Genomic DNA, 12,882 nt, shown 5'->3' on the forward strand with positions numbered 1-12,882 from the left:
GAGTCTCATTGTCTGCTTCTGTTACCAATTTACTGGTTAGATGAGTAGATCCACTTCCTTCATCACAGACTACTCCTCTACTATCCACTTCTCTCTTCAGTTCCTCGATCTCCATATTAGACAACGAACCATTTACTTTAATAGCTCTTGCTTGATCGGCTAATCTCTGTTCACTGATCTCAAACCCACCAATCTCCCTCCAGATGGCAGTCATTCGTTTTCTATGTCCTCTGGTGCCAGGGTCGCTCTTGATGTAGCACTTCATCACAAGTTTGTTCAAATCCTTGGACCATTTTGCTCTAGCAGTAGCTGGATAACGGCCTGGTGCTGGCTGCTGTCCCCCAGTCACCTTGCCGGGCGTGACACCCTCACTCGTAGCATGGGTCCCATTTACGCCGTTGACATATCCATCTTTATCATTCATCTCCATTAATTTGAAGAGCAACTATTTGACCCACTAGCTGGGGAGTTTGTGTTTCAGAGTCCTCTTCTCCTAGGTGGGCTGTCGACCAAGACTACGGAGCCCCTCCTACCCCCTGTTGTGACCCTAACGTGGGTGGCTTAGGGGTTGCTGACACTTTCCAAAGGTGTCACCCCAGACTCTGGTGGGCGGGAGTGTCCATATTCCCGTAGTAGGCTAAGGTACCAACCTGTCCTACCCCAGTGCCCATATCCTTATCAATATCAATTATTATTATTATTATTACTATTATTATTATTATTATTATTATTATTATTATTAAATGAAGGTTGTCGGTGTATTGGCAGTTTACCGGAACAACTGTGAAAAACAATGCATTTTGTACCCAAATTTTTAAAAGCCTTTGATGTGTTGTACATTCTATGACCGCGCACCCTCGGCCTCGGCGTTGTTATAGTAACAAGGAGCTTTATCGCTATATGGTAGTCGTTTTCGGGTCGGACAAGCAGGCGACAAGTGACATTTCTTTCGCCAATAATAGCCCTTGGGTGATATCTTGTTATAGGGGCGCTGATATGTGTTTACATACACTGTTTTTGTAATTTCAATTTCCAGACTATGAAAACAAACACACACACTATTGACTGTTCAGAAGCCAATAGTTTTGTGGTTGGCACGTTTATTAATAACAATAGGTGAGGTCACCGATATCTTCGCTGTTACCGCCCCCCACCCCGAAAATATATTTTGTTAAATTTGCATCAACTCCTGAATGCATAATGGTCATAAAGGCTAGAGGCTGAGCTAGATTACTGACGTAGCCAGCTCATGCAAGGTTATCTTACAAACTGTTTACAAGTTCGATTTTTGTTACAATTTCGGAATCTTTACTTTCCTAAATGATGTTAATACAAAAATAGGCCTTAATCTTGCCTAATAAAATGCGATATTGGCAAATATCTTACGAGTTAAACCTGTGTTTTGCTGGTAAACAGCAGAACACATTACGATCATATGAAACTCAAACCTGACTACCGTGATGACATCAGACACCCAGTCAAGTAGGAATTCTTTTGAAAGCTTTCTAAATCCGACTTTCACGTGAACTGATTTAGTGATTTTATATTTGATATCTGTGATATTTAAAATACTTGCACGTTCTATTTTGGTCCACTTTCTTTCTTTTTAGTCTGTTTTGTCTCAATTTAATCCCCTTTTTTCAACGACTCCAAAGATTCTTTGGTTGCTTGAAAGGTAAGTTGCCTTTCCAAAGCCAATCACTGGCCACATTATTTGACAAAGTTTGAAATCCCAGATCTCTGAATAAGAACTGTGAGACTGATGGTAGAACAAGAGGGAAGAAACTTCTTTCAGCAGACGAATTTTTCTTGCATTGGTATCGTGTCGCTGATTGGTTGCAACAAGATAAACATTCCAAAAATATTTCTGGCGCCCCTGGATTCGAGTTTTATCGCTAAATTTATAAGAAATTGAACTCAAAACCTTGTCCCAGGGGTGCCTAAGCGGTACATAATACTACCTGGTCGGCCTGTTTGTCAGTTGAAATACCCGGTCATAAGTCAATTTTCTGTGATGTCAGATTTACCTCGAGCAAACGTTTATGTCGATCATTTATGCTCGAGTGCCTATGCATATGCTTCATGGGGTAAACCCCTGCTATCATACATCCTTGGTCAATCTTGGTAATCACATGAATTTAAGAAAAAAGGCAAAGAAAAGATTCCATATGGTTTTTGGTGATCACTTTTAAGAAACCTTACTCTTCGGCGCTGATCTGCTGTCAGTACACCTGAAATGAATTTAGGAAGATATATTTATATTTGGGGCTGATCAATTCTCTCTTGGTGCTGATGCATTATGCGGTTCACCAGCGTTCATCAGGTGTGAAAGCATTTAACAGTTCAGTGCAATAGGTCTGTCAATACCTTTCACTAGATAAACTGTAATTTTCACTCTTACTATACCAATACAAAATAATTAAAAAGACTTTCATGCAATTATAGCATTGTTGCGTATATCTCTTGGTTCATTGTTCGCCTTCTTTTTCAAAACAACAACTGAACATCGTAGCGAACATTTTTGCCTCTTTCTATTTCGTTCTATTTGGTTCTACAATATTATGCCAGATGATATCGGAAATAAAATTCCGTTCTTAAAACTGCTAGCCTCATTAATATATCAAGGATCCCTTTGTAGTCGAAACCAATAGGATATACGATATGCCGTGCTGTATTTTTATTGCGGCTATTTAGATCTGTTTAGATGTATCCAGATCATGCGGTTATATGGTGGCACGAACATGCAGTACAGCAATATCGTGTTCTATTTCTAATGTTTTCCTTAGCGGGACTGAGTTTCCCTGGTTACTGGAATTCAATCAAAAATAGTCACACGAAACGAGGGATCAAACAAGCATAGATATCCAGGAATCCTTATGGAAGTGAATCTCACAATCCAGTCATAGAAATTTAGAATCCACCATGTGGAATTCGGCACCCAACACCAATGCATATGATCCGGGATTATTTTATCTGGGACAGCGTTATGTTTTCGTGGATGTTAGCCCGTCATGTCACCCACTCATTCGTTAGATATAGATCCGTCGTGTTATCCCTTCGGACCCAATCAGTGTAAATTACCTTCAATACCAAAAAGGTCAGCTTGCATTCCTTCCATTGTAATTCAATGCAGTCATCGAAACACACACCCTGGGCTGCGAAGTTAAGTTAAGAACTGCAAAAAGAACTGCTAGAAATTTTGCCGACGTCAATTTCTCCAGCGGTACATTGTAGAACTCAGTTATCATCCCATGAAATGTGGTAAGTCGAATATTTTCTAACATTCTAAGTATTAAGTGTTAAGAAAGTGACACTGCAATCGTTTGGCTCTGAGGTTCAACCTGGGATTTTTGCACCCGTCGAAGTGCGTCGCCAAACTGGCGTAGTGTAGTCTAAATAAACTCCGCATTTCATTGTGTGAAAGAGAGCGAACTCAGTTTTCCAAAACTATACGTTAAGTAGTATATTTTAGCCAATTTTACCGAGCTAATAAAACTACAAATCATGGATAACAACCATTGTTTTTGGCAACCAATTTCGAGAAACAAATGTGCAAATGACAGTTATTATTATTTTTCCCACACCCAAAGTTAAAATCTACAGTTGTCCCAAATCACGCGCATGAAGCAAATTGTGCAATTCTTGATAGTCCGTCCACATGTGTAACATTCGGCGAAGACAACGAGTGGCGCGTAGTCCTTGATCGACTCTTGAATACCGGCTGGATTAAGAAAATTCCAACATGTCTCGTTGGAATCAGTGTCCCTCCTTTAAGAAGAAATGAAAAAAAAAAAAATTAATTTCTGCAGAACGAGTTTATTGTTGGCCTGACCGCGGCATCTAGAAGGGTGTGAATTAGATTCTGAACACTTTTACGGAACACAATGGGCGCAACAAAAAAAATAGATTAACACTCGAAAAACGGCAACATGCGAGTTGGAACATCTTGTGGTGTGATATAGTAAGATTCGATTTCTATTTACGTGTTATCCATTTGCATTACAAGGATCTCTGACAACATTTTTTGTGGCCATTGCTCGCAAAAATGAGGAACATCCGTAAGCAAAAAGCGGGTCTGGGAAAACATAGTGAACTGGTAAATCGGTGCGAAAAACTCTAAAGCATAACTTTTATCGATATATGTTATATTGTAAACGTGCTCTGTCAAGAAAGCGGATACACACTGGCGCGACATTTGTTTTTCTGCTGTCTCGGGGATATACATCCAATATTTGAGTTATGTTCAAAATCCCCAAAAAGCCTAGATCAGACACCTAGATCAAACACCACAATTACATTGCACTGTTGTTACTTGAATAAATTACACTTTCTCCGCATGCCTTCTTTTCTGCAACTTTGTTACAACCATTGCATTTCAGATTAAACGGTAACGTGGAATTAAAGAGTTTGGCGTTGAAGTTTACTCGAATGGCATTGCTTTTAGATTCAGCTGTATTTCTATTTTTGGCACTTACTTCAGTCTTTTCAGTGAACCTATCATGCTTTTTGTGAAAGGACTGTCTAATTTTTTTCCCCAGATTATCTTTAAGCTCTCATTGAAAATGACGTTTTCTGGTTTCTTTTCACCTGCGTAAATAGCTTGCTTTGAAATAGAAAACCTTGCCTCGATAGGCAATCAACTTGCGGGTTTCCTAGGAATTAGCTAGTGCTAAGGCGTTTCAATCCAATCGTTCAACACTTGTTTGATCGATGCAATGTGCAATAAAAAAAGGATCACAGCGCGAATTAATGGCTGACGCCTCCAAGGTGTTGATGTCGCCTGAGGCTATAATTTCAGCGAAAGAAACCTCGGGAACTTTCACCCACGTCTTTTAAATCATTCAGCGTCTATATCTTTGTGTCAAAGAGCTCAGTCACAAAAATTTGAGTTATTTTGGCCACGGACAAATTTATCCTTAACTTGAAGGAAACCTGGAAATAGCAGTTTGATAAGATAAACACCAAAGAGAAAATAACATACCCGAAAGAAACAAGGATGGTTATGGATGGAGAAGACTGACACGGGTTGCAGACGACGAACTTGAAAAATTTAGGCATTTTTTATTCAGTTAGGAACCTATACTATATAATGTGACGAATCGATATCAGATTTGTAAACAACTGACTGGCAACGTTTACTCTTTCATAACGACATTTGAGGCGAACGAACACTCAATTTTCGACAATAAGATTATGAGCTTGAGATTTTCTTTCATATAATAATAATAAACCTCGATTAAACAGCTTTCAGAAGCTAAAACGTCTTTGGACTGAATAGCAGCTGCAACTGACTGTTCTCGTCTCCGACGCGCTCATCCGTTCAACAATTCTGAGCTTTTTCAAGCGTGGAAAGGATGAATGCCCTTTTGGTCTTCTCAGAGATTGAATTATCCAGAATATTTATTAGTTTTCCTCCAAAACTTCCGGGAAAAAAGAAAACCTTGCTTCCATTTTATTGATCACCTTGAGCAAGCAACTGCACACTAATGGCTGATAATATGCGATCGCTCAGCCAATCGGATTGCAGGGCTAGAATTTCATTAGTCTGCTGAAGAATTCTACTAATTTTAAACATTCAAGCCATTAGTGTTAATGTTTCCATAAAAGCATTAATTTTTGCTTTGCATTATTACTTTAAAAATTATAATTAACATTTATACAGTAAAACGTTTTGCATATCTTAAAAAATCTATAAACCATTATAGAAGCTGAGGGTAAAAAACATTTCAACACGAACTACTTAGAAAGTGCCAATACAATGATCAAAACACCGAATAACTTCAGTTCGTTTAATGTGTCAAATTAACTTGCTCCAAGCGAGCCAGATTAACCCAAGAGTCATGATAGAACGTTTTGCATCAGTCAATTTCAACAGTGCCCGTCCCCCCCCCCCCCCGGGCTAACCCCCGGGCATAAGCATTTTTTTTAAATTAATGGGCAAATTCCCCGGGGCGGGGACACAAAAGCTGTCTAAATGCCCCGGGGTGGGGGCGAAGAAAGAAGGCAAATGCCCTGCCCCCGGGATCGTCGCCCTCCAACACCTCTGCAGTTTTTTTTATTAATCAGCGAATAAAACGTTCAACCGTTCAGTATTTTAATGCAACGGTAAGACTTCAAGGACAACAGCACGTGTCAGCTGATTCTGATTATATTTATTTCTTTACATTTGTTTTTAACAGTTTGCAAAAGGATAGCTGGGATCGCGGCGGACGTGCCTCCAGCCGCGAGCGATGATAGGTACCTGTTTTCGCAGGCTACTTTCTCTGTGAAGAATCAAGACATTTTAAATGATGATGCATTGCATTATAAGATCGCAAGATCTGTCTTGAACATCGCATCATTTGAATTCGCAAACCTTAAGTATTTTAACTCCACTTTCATAAATTTAAAAAATGCTAGGCTAGTTTTGAATGCGAAATTCAAAATAGCCGTGCTCACGTCAGTGATTGTTTTGTGATAAACAAAATATAGTTCACCTTGTCGCTTATATTTATATGCTTACAAGTAATGAAGAAATATCTAAAATTGAGAAAACACGCCTTTAAAACATCTACAAGTTTCTCTAGTCCCTGACGGACAAACCATTGTTCGACAAACGCCTCATCTTTCCCGATGAACTCATCCATGGCACTTTCGAAAACACGTGTGTCAAATGCCCGGGGGTCGCCCCAGGGTACGCAAATGCCCAACCCCCGGGTCGCGATAAAATTGCAGATGCCCCATCCCCGGGACTGACAACCTGAGCAAATGCCCCGCGGTTGCCCGGGGGGATAGGCACTGCTGGAATTGACTGATGCATTAGCTTTGCGCGCAAAGTTTTAAGTAATTCTTATTTTGACCATGTTTCAGTTTAAATAGATTTTGACAAACTATGAACTAGGAATGCATCGATTAGATACAGTTGGAGGCATGAATCCTCTCAGTCTCGATGGTTACATTAAGCGTGACCTTATTTTGTGGCGCTCAAGGTTAAATTTACTCAGACGAATGTGTTTTTTCATAATTAAAGACAAGAGACGTTTTGACGGTGAATAATTACGTTTAAGTTGAATCGGTTTGGCGATTTACGGCTCGATTTACTTATTATAAGAATCGACAAACACTGCATGTTCGCCGATGCGGGAGCGAGGTAAGTGTGCGTGTCTTCATGTCCCATCTCCTTAAAATCAGTACTGTTAACCCTCGCTTAATTACCAAAATGACCATTATGCGATGACTCCTCTTTACTATACCGTCTCTGAAAGCTTAAGACTAGGTTAGCTAGAGAATTTAAGATCGTTTAAAGATATTCATTAACTGAATTGAGAACATTAAATATGATATGTTCCAAAATATAGCCTACGAATTTGAAAGACTGACATCGGTAACGTACGCAAATCGAATTCCACTCTGGTCGGAATTAACCAGAAAAAATAAATACTTTGGGTATTTCAGCCTTGAAACATGACTATATATGATAATCAACCTCAACCTTGTGATATGACTATTCTGGATCGTTTGTAATTGTAATAAGATGCAGTTATCAGTTTTGTTTTGATAAACAACGCATAAGTTTTGACCGCAGACACACTGATGAAATCTGACCGTAATCTCTGAAGGAGCTTTAATCAGGAGGAACGGCACCGGCAAATTTTAGGGAGCTGAAGGCGAAGAACTCATTGAAATAGGAACATAAACGGTGCAGTTGAGTCTTAGTAGTTTAGGTTTCGTAAAATAGAAGATCGTTTGAGACCAACCTGGACGGGATATTTTGATAACTAGGCAAGCATAATTAGTTTAAAAATCCTAACTGGCGGGAGGCAGACTAGTTGACTATTTACAAGCATGATCGAGGAGTTAAACCAGGGTCTACCGGCGCCCTAACCACTCGAAAACTAGGGTCTTGTACATTATGCTAGCATCTTTTTCGAGCATTCTAGTGAGGCAAAAGCATTAAGCATAATTCGAGCATTTTAGTGGCATTTTCCCGGAAATATTTTTCTTACACAGAAAATAGAAATAGAAATTATTTTTTACGAGAAAATGAAGACTAAGTCGAAAGTCAAAATATTTCCAATGCCACCTTAATACAGCCGAGTGGAGACTGAGGAGAGGTCAGCGGTAGTCCCAAATCAAATTAAAGGCAGCCATGTTTGTTTAGTCACCTTGGTGAGACTGTCACCCTGTCGATCACGTCCGTGCAAATGTGTATGAGCATTAACCGAGCATTTCAGTGACTTTTTTGGGGGGAGACCAAGCATTTTAGTGGGAAAAATGGAGTATTAATGTGGAGCATTGTAGTGGGGAAATAAAAGCATAATGTACAAAAGCCTATCGAAAATGCTGCCTTCAGCAATTTGAATTCTGATGCTGTCAAATGCCGAATGAATGTCGAGGAAAAGGTTGTTGTTATTCATCGTGGTAGATGCAATAATAAAGTGTATTATCGTTTGTCTCACGATGTAGTCACTTGAGATGTAGATCGCGACGTTTCGACTGCTTACTGCTAGTCTTCTTCAGGCGATAAGGTCGACTGATTGCACGGTATCATTTATATCACAAAGGTCGGCTGTGATTGGTGCATTTCGATCCTCCTATTGTTCCATTATTCCGGCGAGTAGCTGTTCCCTCAGTGGTCCGCTGTTGTACCGTTCTCCTGTTGTTGTGTTTCTTGATCGTGGGTATCCATGCTTCAGGAATTTCAATTCCACTATCCCTGTTGATGTTGTTAAGGTGAAGTCTTATGTGAATAGCTTCCTTGACCCTACGTGTGTACCAGTGAGGATCTCGATCAATAAACTTGACCTCATTCCAGATAGGATAGTGGCCGGTCTCGTGGGTGTGTTCAGAAACGGCGGAGGTCTGGGTTCGGGCGAGTCGTATATCCCTGTCGTGTTCTTTGATCCTCTCCTGCATAGATCTCCCTGTTTCTCCGATGTAGACTTTGCCGCACTCACAGGGAATTCTGTAGACAACACCATCTTGTTTAGCCGGGTTGACGGTGTCCTTTGGTCGCACTAAGTGTGACCGAAGTGTCGTGTCGGACTTAAAGACGGTGCGAATGCCTTGTTGTTCTAGGCAGCGGCGGAGAGACTCCGAAACTCCTTGGACATAAGGTAAAACGGCGGTGGATTTAAATTCCGCGACAGGCTCTCTTCTTGGGGTTGTTCGTGCCTTTGTGATCTTCTGTACAAAAGAGGAGGGATATCCGTTAGAAACAAGTACAGATGACAGATGTTTCTTCTCTCCAGCGATTACTGATGGTTTGGTGACGAGACGTTTAGCCCGGTCGTACAGACACTTCACAATACCGCGCTTTACTGAACGAGGGTGGTGTGAATCATACGCTAGGTACTGATCAGTATGTGTTGGTTTCCTGTAGACACTGGTGGTAAGGCGGCCATCAGGTTCTCTGTAAACTGACGTGTCGAGAAAGGCGATCTTGTTGTTGTTCTCGATCTCCATGGTGAAACGGATTGATGGTTGTTGACTGTTCAGGTGTTGCAGGAAGACGTCAACTCTATCCCGATCCAGGATGGTGAAAGTATCATCTACGTAGCGTTTCCAGATCTTAGGCTTGCAAGGTACGGACTCTATTGCTTGTTCTTCAAATATCTCCATGTAGAGATTAGCAATAACCGCGGATACAGAGCTCCCCATGGCTGTGCCGTCTCGTTGTTCGTAAATCGATCCGTTGTACTGGAAGAACGTAGATCTTAATACGAAATTCAAGAGGTCCGCGATTTGAACTGGTGTAAGTGTCGTGCGGTCAGCCAGGCCTGCGTCGTTCTCCATTTTTTGTAGCGCGGCTTGTACGGCGCCCTCGATCGGTACGTTGGTAAACAGTAACTCTACGTCGAAAGACACCATGATCTCGTGGTCCTGGATCTCTTCACTGGCGATGGTGGAGGCGAAGTCAGTTGAGTTCTTCACTGTGAAGTTCGAGTTACCTGCAAGAGGAGATAATACGTTAGCCAAGAAAGCAGACAGGTCGTATGCAAAGGTGTTGACACACGACACAATTGGCCTAAGCGGTGTGTCGGCCTTGTGGATCTTCGGCAAACCATAGATCCTAGGTGGTTGTTTGTGTCGAGGTCTGATCTTATTATAAACCGCCTCTGATATGTGTCCACTCCGTTTCAGGAGTGGACACATTATCGCCTGAAGAAGACTAGCAGTAAGCAGTCGAAACGTCGCGATCTACATCTCAAGTGACTACATCGTGAGACAAACGATAATACACTTTATTATTGTCGAATGAATGTTGCAATTTAAACGTGACTGAATTAAAAAGAAGAAGTCACGATCTCTTTTAATGGATTCTGAGGTAGAGTGAGCAGATGGTTATTCAGAAGTAAAGTTTGCAAATCGCTCCAGCTATAAGAGCCGAAGAAAAAATTGAATGAAATGACGACCACTTAGCTTTCATCTCTAATTAAGAAAAATTAAAAAATTTTCTTTGTTTCCGTCGAACTATAGCAATACAATTTTAATCGTAATTGTAATTGTAATTTTACTTAAAAGTACGTAGATCTCACGGAGAACTGGAAATGCTGCGGGAACAAGAAGGTTAGTGTTTCCACAGCTTTTTCGATATCTTCCAAGTTGTTTTTATAACCCAGAAAATGGTCTCCGGCTTATTCCCGTAAAAAAGAAAGGGAAATCACTTGTTTATTTGGGTTATAAAAAAGGAAATTATCTTTGCCCGCGCCATCATTACGTCCACTCTCGATCCCAGGCTCGCTATTCTTTGCGGCTCCGTTGTTGTTAATTAATCAATATAGCAGGCCATCAACAGGTGCTTTTTGTAATTATTTGACGCCGATGGTAATAGCCAAAGCTTTTATCGCTATAGTTGATATAAACATGGTTTCGCTCATGGTTGGAGTTTAAAACAAACTGCAAAAGACATGGCTAGTATTTACGAGTTACAAAACACGAGTTGTGATCTCGACTACTAAAAGACGAAGGATTTCATTTAACGCCGATGGCTTCTCTGGAATAGCGAGTAAGTTGACAAAAATAATCAAATTTATAGTACGTGATCTTGGTCTTTTCTCGGTTTTTTCTCGTGAGCTTAGGGTAAGTTGACAAAAAATATCAAATGCATGTACAATAATACGCGAAGTTTGTTCTTTTCTCGCTCGTTTCTCGTTAACTTAGAGTACAGTTTTCATGTAAAATATCGGTTCACAAATGCATAAATGGCTGATGATCTTTCGCGTTTTTCCAAACACCGAGTCTGGGAAGTATATAAGCATGAGTTATAAACAGCTGACAATATTTTGTAATTTCAAAGCGCATTATGCCACAGACAATTATGAGCCCTTTTTCTTATATTCATTCATTGCTAATCGGGATGTGCTTAATGATCAATTTGTCTGAAATTTCTTTCTTGTTTTCTTTGGTACACGCAATTATAAGAAGTGCCATTTCTAATAATCAATTTTTTCGTCGATTTCCAGAAAGGCTTTTTCAGGTAAGAAATGATTAGGCGACATACATGTATGCATGACCATTTTGTTAAAACTTCATGTCTATAAGAAGAAGTGTTTTCTCTAAACATCCGTTTCTGAACGTGAATCAAAGTGGTCACCTTCTATCGTTTTGGAACGGATTCCACGGAAGAAATAGTGTTTAATTTAGGCTTGATTTCTAAAATGACAAACCTGCGCAATCAACCCGAAAGTATTACACAACTTTTATGCACAACTTTGGCCTTAAATTTGGGTTTAAAAATAGAAGCATGGCAGTTGCTCTTCGTGGGCGATCTAGCGTTCTGTTGTAATTTGCGTCATGAAATTTGAGAAAAATTTCCGGCCCATTACCCCCCGGGGTTCGTGGATAAAAGTCGTCCCGCCATGTTGTGACGTCCTTGCGTACGTACATGATTTGTCTTTATTTTCGTGTAGTTTGCGGAAACCAAAATTTTCGTTCTGATAACCGTATTTAATGTGTATTTATGTCCAACTTTGGAAACGAAAATTTGTAAAATTGGTCGGATCGGTCGTGTAAACAGTAACACCATTTAAACTAGGCGAAAATGTTCTTCAAGTAAAAACATAGACCTTTACGCCATTCCAACAAGCAATGGCACCGAGTCGAGGTCAGGATGGACAAAAATACAGCTAATGTATGAAAATGTCAACCTCAACTTCGCTCTGGTTCGTACTCACTGAAGTCTGATGTGAGGAATACCTGAAAGAATGCAACTAAACAGGCACTACTATTCTCTTTCGCTTCGCTCAACCGAATAGAGAATATTTCTATTATAAGTAAAGGAGACAAATAATTCAAAACATAGCCTTGAGAGGGAGCCGCCAGCAATCGAGTTTATTCACGAGAATCTGAGACATGCTGAACGTGGGATACAAACGAGAGTCGATAAGAAAATGTTATATGCTACTTGACACAACGAAAATTAAACTGGTCGGCTTCAAGTGGTGTGATCGATATTCACAACGAATTGTTTATTAAGTCTGATTTTTCCAATGTGAAATAATACATTACAACCTAATTTAACGCTTAATTCTGGGCGCGTACGTCTTCGATAGCAAAAGCTTGAGCTATAAACCGTAATTTCAAATTTTCAGTTGTCAATCATGATTTTAATTTTCTATCGTGCGAGATCCCACAGGATTAGAGATGAAACTTAAAATATATAGTACCAGGCCTTATGGGAGGTTTGAAAATAAAAGAACCCAGCTATTTATTGTTTGGTAGCCAATGCCACGATATTAACATGTAGGAATGTTTTTTTTTTAACGCATTTTCATTGATCATGGTGCTACTTCATTCGAAACCGTCCTCAGATAGTGGAGTTACTGACACAGCTAAGTCGGACGAAAAATTGTTCAAGATAATTGAGGATCGAGATAGCTCATAGTTAATGTGTCAAAAATT

General features: G+C 40.1%; 1 protein-coding gene across 3 annotated transcripts in view; it reads left to right on the top strand.

Annotated features, from left to right (window-relative positions):
• The window catches only part of LOC110048989 (short transient receptor potential channel 4-like), a 35,416-nt gene that overhangs the window by 9,738 nt on the left and 12,796 nt on the right, over positions 1-12,882 (top strand). The window contains exons 1-2 of one of the 3 annotated variants that reach the window (XM_089274904.1): positions 2,864-3,261; positions 6,180-6,237. The exons of 1 other annotated variant lie outside the window; for it this stretch is intronic. The gene's annotated coding sequence lies outside the window, so the exon portion shown is untranslated. Of the gene's footprint in view, positions 1-2,863; positions 3,262-6,179; positions 6,238-12,882 lie in introns of those variants that run through there. One more of the 3 variants, XM_020754755.2, reaches the window with a different exon arrangement.

The sequence above is a fragment of the Orbicella faveolata genome, unplaced genomic scaffold (genome assembly GCF_042242905.1).
Source record: "Orbicella faveolata isolate gen_17 unplaced genomic scaffold, um_ofav_v1 contig_36, whole genome shotgun sequence".
Classification (NCBI taxonomy): domain Eukaryota; kingdom Metazoa; phylum Cnidaria; class Anthozoa; order Scleractinia; family Merulinidae; genus Orbicella; species Orbicella faveolata.